Here is a 12068-nt window from a genome sequence, read left to right on the forward strand (position 1 = left end):
TTCAAAGCTACAGTAATCAAAACAAGAAATAATGGCAGACACAGGGGTCAATGTAACAAAACAGGGAGCCAAGAAACAAGACCCCACTCTATGGTTCATTAATCTGTGATCTTAAAATTGTCAAGAATATGCAGTGGAGAAGACATCCTCTTCATTAAATGATGCTAAAAGAATTAAAAAGCTACATGCAAAAGAATGAAATTAAAACATTTTCTAATTTCATTTACTTTTGAAGGTATACTCAAAATGGATTAAAGACCTGAATATAAGACTGAAAACCATAAAACTCCTAAAAGGAAGTATAAGCAGAACACTTATGACATAAATCATAGCTATATTTTAAAATCAGATTTATTCTGGTTCCTAAAGCAAAGAAAACAAAAACAAAAAAATAGATCATAATTACAGTTATTTTCACAGCAATGGAAGCTATCAACAAGATGAAAAGATCACCTGAGCAGGAGAAAATATTTGCCAATAATATGTTTGATAAGGAGCTAATATCCAAAATACGTACATAGCTTATACAATTAGAAAAAAAAAGATTCAAATTGAAAGAAGACCTAATAGAACTTTCTCCAAAGAAGGCATGCAGTTGGTCAAGAGGCACTTATAAAGATGCTCAAAGTTGTTAATCTTTAAAGTAATGTAAATTATATCCTCTTTTTTTTAAAAGACATGGCTTTATGTACCAAATTCTTGCTTGGAATTTTTTTTTTTTTTCATTTAATACTTTGACTATATTGTTCCTGTTCAGTCAGTCACATCAGACTCTTTGAAACCCTATTGACTGCAGCACATCATGCTTTCTTGTCCATTATCTCCCAGAGTTTGCTCAAATTCGCGTCCATTGAGACTGTGATGCTATCTAACTACCTCATCTCATTGACTATATTACACCATACTTTTCTGTTCCGCTAAGTTTCTAACACCAGGAGGGATAATTTAGGTTCTACTTGGTAGCAGAGTTGTTTCTGGATGACCTACTTTCTTTTTAATAAAAACTATTTTTATTCATTTTTTTTTAACCTGCTCTCTCTACCATTCATTTGTTTCATTTGTCTTTTTCCCTGTTAATGTTGTTCAGTGTGAAGCACCTAAGATTTCCAAATCCTTGTTTCTATGTGATTAATGAAATTGAGAAAAATTGACTTGTTTTCCTAATAAGCTAAATAGACAAATGAAAACTGCTTATTACACATGAGATGTTTCTGACTAGCATACTGGGGATAACTTTAGGGAAAACACTCTCTATAATGCCAATAATTTATGTCATTATTTCTTTCGTTTTTTTTTTTTTTTTTTAATGTCACTATTTCTTAAAATGTTCCGCCTGGAATTCAGATAAGAGCATTTTTTTTCACTGCTCTCTGAAAAGGTTGCTATCAAAAAGATGGTCAGAATTGACACTTATTCAGTGTCTTCTAGCAGGTAGGTGAAAAACATTTTTGATTTTTTTACTCAGAGAGGCATCATTACAAAATTAGCCATCATAATTTTCTAATATACTTCCATATTTATTTTGAATACACTTTTTACCACATAACTCAGAAAGAAAGAGAAGATTTTTTTTTTAAGATTTACTCTTAGTATAAGAAATAAGTAAAATGAACACAAATGTTGAGGGAAAATGATGTTATGAATTCAGTAAATCTTCACATGTTAAAACTCATTATTGTAATGAAATAATAGAGGAATGTATTTCATGTGTTATTGTTTTTATTACAAATTCTAGAGATAGCACAGTGTAAGAAAGTTTGTACATAATGTTGATATCAGGTAGTGTGACAAGATTCATCTTTACTAGGAGCTAGAGGTACCAGAAAGTTTGAAGAGATTCTGTAAGAAATCAGACATAAGTTTCATGGAAACAGTGACCTTCACATAGCCTTGGGAGAACGGCAACTTTTCCATCTCCATGTGACAACTTTGCACAGAATATCGTATATCACAATATAGAATCATCACTCCTTATATTCTCCCAAAATAACATCATAGGTTTATAACTGGAAAGTTCCACATTTCAAAGGTTTAATTTGAAAAGGTGAATACCTATTTCTCAGAAAACTTTTGGAGGAAACATGGCAATGAAGAGCCTGCAAACTATAATTAAGGTGAAATATAATGTGTCACTTATGTGGGACAAGCACTCCTGAACAATACCGGGTAGAAATATTTCCTTTTCATCAATATTTGTACCTGTCAGTGTTCTTCCACATTTGGTCTTATTTACCCTTATTCATCCACCAGGCACCAGTTCTATGTCTAATAAGATTTGAACAGAAAATAAATATTAATTTATCAATATATATGGCATACATATATATATATATATATAAAGCATGAATAGTGAGCACTTTTGGGGCCACTTTTTGATTCACAAGCAGGCTGTTTTCTAAGGCTCCTGTGTGTTGGATAATCAGAAATCATGGGGACAGAGTGAGGAGCTCAACGAGGGTAGATTATATACTCTTTTACTTGGACTACTGAGTGATAAATAATCTTGGGACAATCTGTTAAACTTTCCACAAAGAATGATAAGTTCTGCAAAGAAATAAAACGAGTATAGAATTTCCTCTAAAGATGAACATCTTTAGATGTTCAGTAGGACTACTGAATCAGGGGAAAGTGGACAAAGAGCCTCCTTAAATTAAGCAATGCTTCTCCCTGTGGTCTCTGCCATAAGACAACTCTTTGAGCACAAATGAATCTGCCTAATACTAAATAGATAATGTTTCACCCTTATCTATTTTTCAGCTTTGCCTGCCTGCTTTTCTTTCAGCTCTTCTCTCCTAGCCCACACATCAAAAGATTATCTGTTTGTTTTTAACAAATTTAGTCATTTTAAATTTGTGACACCCATTTGAAGAGTAGAAGTGAAGATAATATCTATTGACAATTGGCATTGCTTCTTTTTAAAAGTACATCTTCTTCTTTGTTTTTTTCTGAAGCTTGCAGATTTTCAGATACTTGAACAATACACACTCTCCTGGGAATAAAACCATGATCGGATCCTATACTAACCACCTGGTGACACAAAACCATCTCCCCAAATCACTCCAGATCTAAGATGCTTAAGAGAAAAATACTAACTTTTGAGTAATAACCCACCATCCTCCATTTAGTACCGTAACTTCAGGATTTCTGAGTATTCTAAACAATGCTTTTCAGAAGCTGGAAAAAGAGATAAACTGGGATATTTGAGATAATGGCATATGAAATAACATTTATTTCTGATCATTAGTATTTGTCTAATACAGAATATCACATTCAAGATGATAACAGCAGATTATTTAAAGGGCATGTTTCCTGTTTCATTGCTCAAGCTGTAATAACTGGAACAAGAGTGCAAGGAAGAGGTGGAACATATTAAATATATATATATATATATATGATTATATATCCCTGTGTATAGCAATTATGTGATACGTAAGTGTTTATGTATGATGGTTTTAACAGAGTTAAAGGTGTAGTGTGACTTTATATCATGAGCCTCCAAAGGCAGTCATGTATATCCTAAATCCCAAGTGATAGACCATGAAAAACATGTGCCATAAAATTTTTGAATGTGACAAACAAATGAAAGAAATAACAAAGACTTATCTCTTAACTATGCATTCAGCACATTTGAAAATTTAATCAATAATGATATCAAATTTAGCAAGCTTTCAAAAAAAATACTTATAGGAAATTAATACTTTCAGAAGCTTGTTTGAAACTCGTAGTAAACCTTTGTAGTGGCCATTAAAAATTATCACACAAAGTGTTAGCCTGAGTTATCACAGGTACAATGGCCCCCAAAAGCAATATTCCATAACATCATGGAACATCCTATGAATTATTGCCTTATTTTTTGCAGATTAATCATTGCACAGTCATATTTTCTCCTCTTTCATGAAATCATGCAGTTGAAAAGTAATATGACTGAGTTTATTCTGCTTGGGTTGACACAAGATCCTGTTAGGAAGAAAATAGTGTTTGTCATTTTCTTGATTTTCTATTTGGGGACATTGCTGGATAACTTGCTGATTATTGTTACCGTCAAGACCAGCTGGGCACTTGGGAGTCCAATGTACTCTTCCTTTTCTACCTATCTTTATCTGATACCTGCTTCTCTATCTCCATAGAAGCTCCTAGAATGATTGCTGACACCCTTTTGAAGAAGACCACTATCTCTTTCAGTGAGTGCATGATCCAAGTCTTCCCATTCCATTTCTTTTACTGCCTGGCGATCTTCATCCTTATTCTCATGGCTGTTGACCACTACGTGGCCACCTGCAAACTCTCGCACTACATGACCATCATGAGTCATCGAGTCTGTGGTGTGCTAATGTTCCTGGCCTGGTTGGGGTCATGTGTGCATTCATCACCTCAGATTTTTCTAGCCTTGAGTCTGCCTTTCTGTGGTCCCAGTGGAATTGACCACTGCTTTTGTGATTTGCAGTCTTTGTTACAACTTGCCTGTACAGACACCTATGTGACCAACCTAGGCTTGGTGTTCAACAGCGGGGCCATCTGTACAGTGAGTTTCATCATGCTGATATTCTCCTATGCTATCATCTTGCATTCTCTGAGAAACCAGTGCTGAGGGGAGTAAAAAAGCCCTCTCCACCTGCATCTCCCATATTATGGTGGCCATCTTTTTCTTTGGCCCTTGCATATTTATATACACATGCCCTGCCACAACCTTCTCCACAGATAAGATGATGGCTGTGCTTTATACAATTGGAACACCTTTGTTCAACCCTCTGATTTATACCCCGAGATATGCAGCAGTGAAAAAGGCCATGAGGATGCTATGGAGCAAGAAGTTAATTTCAGATGACAAAAGATGAATAGAAATTTCAGAATGTATTCACTGTTTGAACTGACCTAGAAGAAGTCCACAGAGACCATTCTCTTCTCATTATGAAGTTAGCATAATTCTATCTTCGGGTGTGACAGTCACTGCCCTTAGGGTTGAAAAGCAGTGTGCACACATATACTTGTTAGTGTTGAATCAGTCTTATGTAGAGGAAGAGGGGATGCTAGGTATAAGCAGGCTTTAAAGCCCAGTAGCTTAGATGCTGTGTCTCTATGTCTCTCACTTGCCTGATATTAATATCTATGTGGTTTTCACCTAATGTGTTCCCCACCCTTCTTCACCTTGCTGTCCACTGTTTTGCTCCTATGTAACCTTGCCCCATATTCTTATATACACAACTTAGTAATATTTTTGTTTTCTCAATATTTTATTAAAAGTTTCTGTTTCATCATACCTATTCATTGCCCTTCAATTTCTTTTTTTTCCTGATTAATACTAGATTCAAATAACTGCAGAAGCTTCATGTAGTAAGAGACAGTATATAATCTAGCATTTTTGTTTCAATTATTTATTGTTCACTCCAAGTTCTTACCTTATGTTTAACCAGATTCTTCCTTCTCAGATGGAAAGCTAATTTGGGGACAATGTCAAGCTTTCTCTTGAATCATACCAATCATGATATTGAAAAAATAATAGTGGGCTATTATAAATATAGTATAGATGTTACAAATTAAATAGATTTATGTGGGGCTGGAGATGGAGTATAGACAGTTGATGTTAGTGAATTTAAAAATATTAATATATTTGAGCACTGAATGAGGTAAGTCAGAAGATATTTATGCTTGAGAAAGAATGATGTATGTACACATATATGAATTATAAATTTCCTTTCTTGAAAAGGAAAAACTAGAATCAGAAAAAAAGTATAGTGGTTTCTGGAAATTCCAAAGGAGAAGTAATGGGATGAATAGATAGCACACAAACCAGTTTTAGGGAAGGAAAACAATCCTATTTTATGTACTTAAAAGATGGCTTACAAATGAACAAGAGGCATATTAAAGATGTTCAATATTGCTAAGTATGAGAGAAATGCAAATTAAAGCTACAGTAAGATATCACCTCACAGTTTTCAGAATGGCCATCATTAAAAATATCTACAAATGATAAATGCTGAAGAGGGTATGGGAAAATGGGAACTCTCCTACATTGCTGGTGTGAATGTAAAATGAAACAATACCTAAGGAGAACAATATAGAGGTTCCTTAAAAAACGCAGAATACCTACTATGTGCCCCAGCATATGGATCCTGGATATATGTTAGGAGAAACACATGGTTCAAAAGGTTACATGCAACCTGATGTTCATCACAGTGCTGTTTACAATAACCAGGACTTGGAAGCAACTTAAATGTCATAACAGAGAATGGAGAAACAAGATACAACATATATATACAATGGAATACTACCCAGCAATAAAAAATAAGGAAATATACCAATTACAGCAACACGTTGAAACTGAGATTATCATACTAAGTGAAATAAGTCATACAGAGAAAAACAAATATCATATGATATGGCTTATATGCCAGAATCTTAAAATAAAAGATATAAACAGACTTATTTATAAAACAGGAACACTTGGAGACTTAGAGGACATAATTATGATAACCAGGGGAAAAGGGGGAGAGGGGAGGGATAGACTGTGAGTTTGGGATTGACATGTACAAGCTGCTATATTTAAAACAGATAATCAAGAACCTACTTTGATGCATGAGACAGGGTGCTCAGGGCTGGTACCCTGGGATGACCCAGAGGGATGGGATGGGGAGAGAGGTGGGAGGGGGGTTCAGGATGGGGAACACATGCACACCCATGGAGGATTCAAGTCAATGTATGGCAAAACTAATATAATATTGCAAAGCAAAATAAATAAACACATAAATTTAAAAAAAAGAAAAAAAAAAGAACCTATTGTATAGCACAGCGATCTCTGGTTAATAGTCTATAATAATCTCACTGGGATAATAATTTAAAAACAAAGGATAATTGTGTGTGTATAACCGAATCACTTTGCTGTGTACATGCAACTAGCACATTATTGTTAATTAACTGTATTTTAATATAAAATAAAAATATGAAAAAACAGCTAAATGAATGAAAGCAAGGTTGTGAAGTATTGGTATAAAAATAAACAAAAAAACCATTGAAACATAATAAAAAGTTCAGAAATTGACTTAAAAAGATGAATTGTTTTACCAAGATATCAAGGTATCTAAAGCAGAAATAATATATTTTTCAACAAATTACACCACATCAATTGGATACCCTTATATGAAAAAAAGGAACCTCAACCACTGCCTCATGCTATAGATAAAAATTAGCTCAAAATGAGTCAGAGATCAAGATGTCAAAGCTAAATCTGTAGAAAATCTGTAGGAAAAATACCATCAAGCGCCATAAAGAAACTAAAAAGTTGAACATCGTCAATATTTTAAACCTGATCATTAGAGATCATACATTTTAAAAGTAAAAAAGCTATCCACAGAGTAGGAAAAAATTGTATCTATATTGACGTGCAAAATTTTACATTATATATAAATTTATGTGTATAACTGTATATGTAAATTTATTTTATATAGGAATACACATATATGAAAGAAGAACTATATCTAGAATATATATATATATATATATATACACATCACCTACAATTTACTGATGAGAAACACAGAACTCCTATTTTAAATTGCACAGAGATCTTAAAAAAAAATTCCAAAAAAGTTATAGAAAATGCCTATAATATAATAACATTGAAAATTATCGGCTTCAGTACTTATCAAGAAAGCAAACTAAAACCTCAAAAGTTGATCACTACATACTTCCTAGAAGGACCAAAATGATACCAAGTGACAGAGATGTCAAATAATTCACTTTGAAATCAGAACTAATTTCCTGTGTTTTATGTATCTATCCACACGTGTAATGTCACTTAGTATTCCATAATGACTGCCACAACTGTCCCAGACATAGCTTACTGGAAACTTTTTAGAGTTTCTCTCTATATTTATAGCCTTCTAAGGATTGTGAAAAACAAGTTTTGTATGCAAATACTTTCAAATGGCTGTCATTAGTTTTATGCCTTGACTGCTCTCTCTCTCAAGAAAACAGTACTAGGTATCCAGGAACTTTGATACTGATAACAAGAAAGAAGTTCTCTCTCTGACATGAGTGCACAAATTAACTACATCACAGGTCCCAAGGCTGGAATGATGCTCTTCTTGTCGTTCACATGGCATTTGTCCTTAGAAAACCAGGCTCGTGTAAGGGGATCCACAGATTTTAGCTGCAAGTGCAGGGACCACAATCCCCCACTCAAGAATGAGTGTTTCTCAAGCATGTCTCTTCAGAATATCTGTTTCTAAGAAAAAGCCTTTCCATCAAAGCATATAATTAGTTCCTGGGAGAGAAAAGAACAGCTATAAGGCAAAGTCCTTGAACCTGTATTGGAACCTTGTTAAATATCCACACATGGAATTGAAAATGTCTTCATCTGTTATTTACATTTCCAGAGAAAGACTTGTCAAGAGTGGAAAGGCCCATTTGGAGGTGTTTCCACCACATTTTCTGCCTGCTGACTTTTGGAATAGACCATCCATGGATGATCGTTTTCCATGGTTTTCTACATCAATTTATTATAAATTCAAGTTCCAGGTTTTCTGTGAAATTTCATTGACTCTTTAGGCTAGAAGGAAATATATAAACATATAGAACGATTTATCTACTATTGATTTGATATTGAATTATCTGAATAACTTCTTTCTGAATGTGTCACATCTTTCATATTAAAAGGATATTCCTTATCCTAAGAGTAGGTCAATTTGAAGATGGGATTAGTTCTGAATACCCTCAAATATCATTAATATCATCTAAGTAGGTTCTTCAATAGTGGTGATGCTTAGTAAAGATTGTTACTTTATGTATACTGTTGTGCAGCTGCTCAGTCACGTCTGACTCTTTGCAACCCCAAGGACTGCAGCATGCCAGGCTTCCCTGTTCTTCACCATCTCCTGGAGCTTGCTCAGACTCATGTCCATTGACATGAGTTTATATATATATATATATATATATATATAAATATATATATATATATATAAAATGTTTTAACACTTTTCAAAAACAATAGCAATTTTAAAGAATTAAATCTTAAAATTTATTTTTAATTGTAAAAGAAAGAATACACCTCATTCTTCTGCAAAATGTTGAAAATGACAATCCCAGGACTGAGCATATTAGTTTGCTAATCAGAAACACCAGATTAGAATCTTGCCTTTTCCCACTTGCAACTTTTTGATCTGGGGTGAATTTCTTGCAACCTTATGTTCTTATTTCTTCTAATATCAAGTGAGAAAAATAATCCACCTCACAGGCTGTTATAAGAATATAAATGTATCCAGAACACAGTTGAAGAAACACAGAGGAAATTTACTTATTTTTAAGACTATTTATGCACCCAGGATTATGAAGAATTTACTTTTTTTGGTAATGATACAGAAAAAAAAAAAATAACCCTACATTAAACAGAGGAACTGGAGAAGGCAATGGCACCCCACTCCAGTACTCTTGCCTGGAAAATCCCATGGACGGAGGAGCCTGGTAGGCTGCAGTCCATGGGGTCGCTAACGGTCAGACAGACTGAGCGACTTCACTTTCCCTTTTCACTTTCATGCACTGGAGAAGGAAATGGAGAAGGGTTACCCACTCCAGTGTTCTTGCCTGGAGAATCCCAGGGACAGAGGAGCCTAGTGGGCTGCCGTCTATGCGGTCGCACAGAGTCGGACACGACTGAAGCGACTTAGCAGCGGCAGCAGCAGCAAACAGGGGAATAGGCATCTCCAATTTTAAAGAAGCCAAAGAGACCCATATTATGCATAGCATTTCCTCCAAAGAAGAGTTCTACGTATCTATGTTTGGACTAAACAAGTCATGGTTTGTATCAATTAATAATCATGTTGATGTATTTTGTGCGTGAGGTGTATTTAAATGTTGTTTTCAATGTTATGATTAGTCTTCATTTTTAAAAGAAGTATCAGATGGCAAAATAAATGTAACAGAGATTAGATAACTGGGTCTTACAAATGTCTTAATCTTGATAAGACTCATTTTTTTCATCTGTCAAATTAGGTTAAGGACATAATTATTACTATGTGCTATAATTTTTTCTGCTATATGGATGGAATACCATTCACAGAGATTTATCCCAGATCACTTCTCTACATGGATGACTCCTCCCAGTCAGGTCCATCTGTGTTTGAAAGCTGAATGGTCCATTCATAGTGTATATATTTATTTGTGCATCATTTGCAAACACTTTCTTTTTTTTTTTTGGCAATTAACTACTATCACACATTTAGCTTCTGATTATTTGTGAATTCGTATACTAATAGTCCAGAACTGTACTTGTTGGGAAAGGAACCGGCCTTTTTTTTCTCACCCCTCCCCAACTCCCCCATCATTCTCTCCAGAAATAATGAACTGCAGTTAACAGTGGGATGTACAATTTTCCAGATGGTTTGTATGCATAAGTGTTTTTTGAAATAGCAATGGGTCATAAGGTACAGCTGATTTGTTAAATGTTACTGAATAGTGTGGGCACCTGTGTGCGTGTGTGTGTGTGTGTATGTGTTTCTGCCTTGTCCTTTTCCTTCTTCCTGACCCAGGGATCGAACGTGGGTCTCCCAAATTGTAGGCAGACACTTTACTGTCTGAACCACCTAGGAAGCCCCAAAGAGAAGGATAAGTTGTAATAAACATAAAATTAAATCTTCCTCAGCAATAAAAATCAATGAATTACTAATACACACAACATCATTGATTAATTGCAAAAATATTTTGTTCAGTTGAAGTCTTGCTTAAAAGTATTTCTTCATGGTTTCAATTGTATTGAACTATAGAACAGGTAAAACTAATCTGTGTTGGAAAAATAAAACAGTGATTGAATATAAGGGGTAAGGGACTGAGAATTATTAAGGAAGCAGTTTGAGGAAAATCTCTGGTGTAAAAAAAATTGTTAAATCTTGATAAGTTCTAGGTTATCCATGTATATTCATTTTTAAAGATTAAATGTTTGAAAAAATTGCAAATAATATGCTGGAGGTTTTTTTTAAATTTTTAATTGGATAATTGCTTTACAAGGTTGTGTTGGTTTTTGCTATACAACAATGTAAGTAAGCAGCATACACTAGTAATAGCCATTTTTTGTAATTTCATTTCCTTTCTGAAAAAAAGTGGATTTTTATTATTTTATTTCAGTAACTTCATCATTAAAGAGTTAAATATTATTATGAAAATTTTTCTATTTATTTTTTGCTTTTCTATCATAATATACTCATTATCACAAATTATTATACAACTTCATAGAGCATTATTAAGAGGCATATAACATTTCTTCTTACAGAGCACAAAAGTATGTTAGTCATTTGTTTACTACTTGAATTGTATATTGCATTCTATTTGTGAAGTTACTGAGCATCATTGCTTAAAACAATTTTTTCCACATCATTATAATTTGGATAGCAACATCACATTCCATTAGTTATATTCAACAGTGTCTGAGACTCATTAGATATTAACATTGATCCTCTATGTGTTTTTCTGTGTGAGACTCAATAACTCTCTGATATATTATTCTGGATGACCAAGGTATGACCTTTGACCCAGACTGAAACTTTGGAACCCAGGATGGTAAGTGGGGCTCTAAAGACGTTAAGCAGTTGGAAAAAGGAAGTCAGTTTCCCAGATAAGGAGCCAGTTCCGCCATTATTTATTATGGACTATAACACTAAGGGAACAATGCATTCAAAATAAGTACAGAAAATATACTGGAAAATCATGTTGGTTATTTTGTAATGATGCCTCTCTGAATAAAACATGGAAACTATTTTTCACTTGCTTATTAGAAAACACTCTGAATTACTCTCCATTCTGATCATCATTTTTAATAGTAGTCTATTCATCAGGCACTGAAAAAAAAAATGCTCTTTTCTGCATTTCAGGGGGGGATATCTTAAGAAACAATAAAATAAGTTATTGGCATCATAGAAAGTATTTTCCCCTCTATGTTAGTCATAAAACCCTTATATGTAGTAAACAACTTTGATTTGTCTATTTAGCTTATAAGGGCAGCATGTTAATTGTGTCATGTTCATTCATCACATACCAACAAGGGCCTGGAGCCCTTAGGTGCTTCACTCTGAGCAATATCACCA

The 12068-nt window shown here is 34.0% G+C and overlaps 1 pseudogene; it reads left to right on the forward strand.

The window, feature by feature from the left end:
- The first annotated feature begins 3902 nt into the window (after positions 1–3902).
- Positions 3903–4835, forward strand: LOC122425191 (annotated as a pseudogene).
- Positions 4836–12068: the final 7233 nt, after the last annotated feature.

This window comes from Cervus canadensis, chromosome 22 (assembly GCF_019320065.1).
Source record: "Cervus canadensis isolate Bull #8, Minnesota chromosome 22, ASM1932006v1, whole genome shotgun sequence".
NCBI classification, from domain to species: domain Eukaryota; kingdom Metazoa; phylum Chordata; class Mammalia; order Artiodactyla; family Cervidae; genus Cervus; species Cervus canadensis.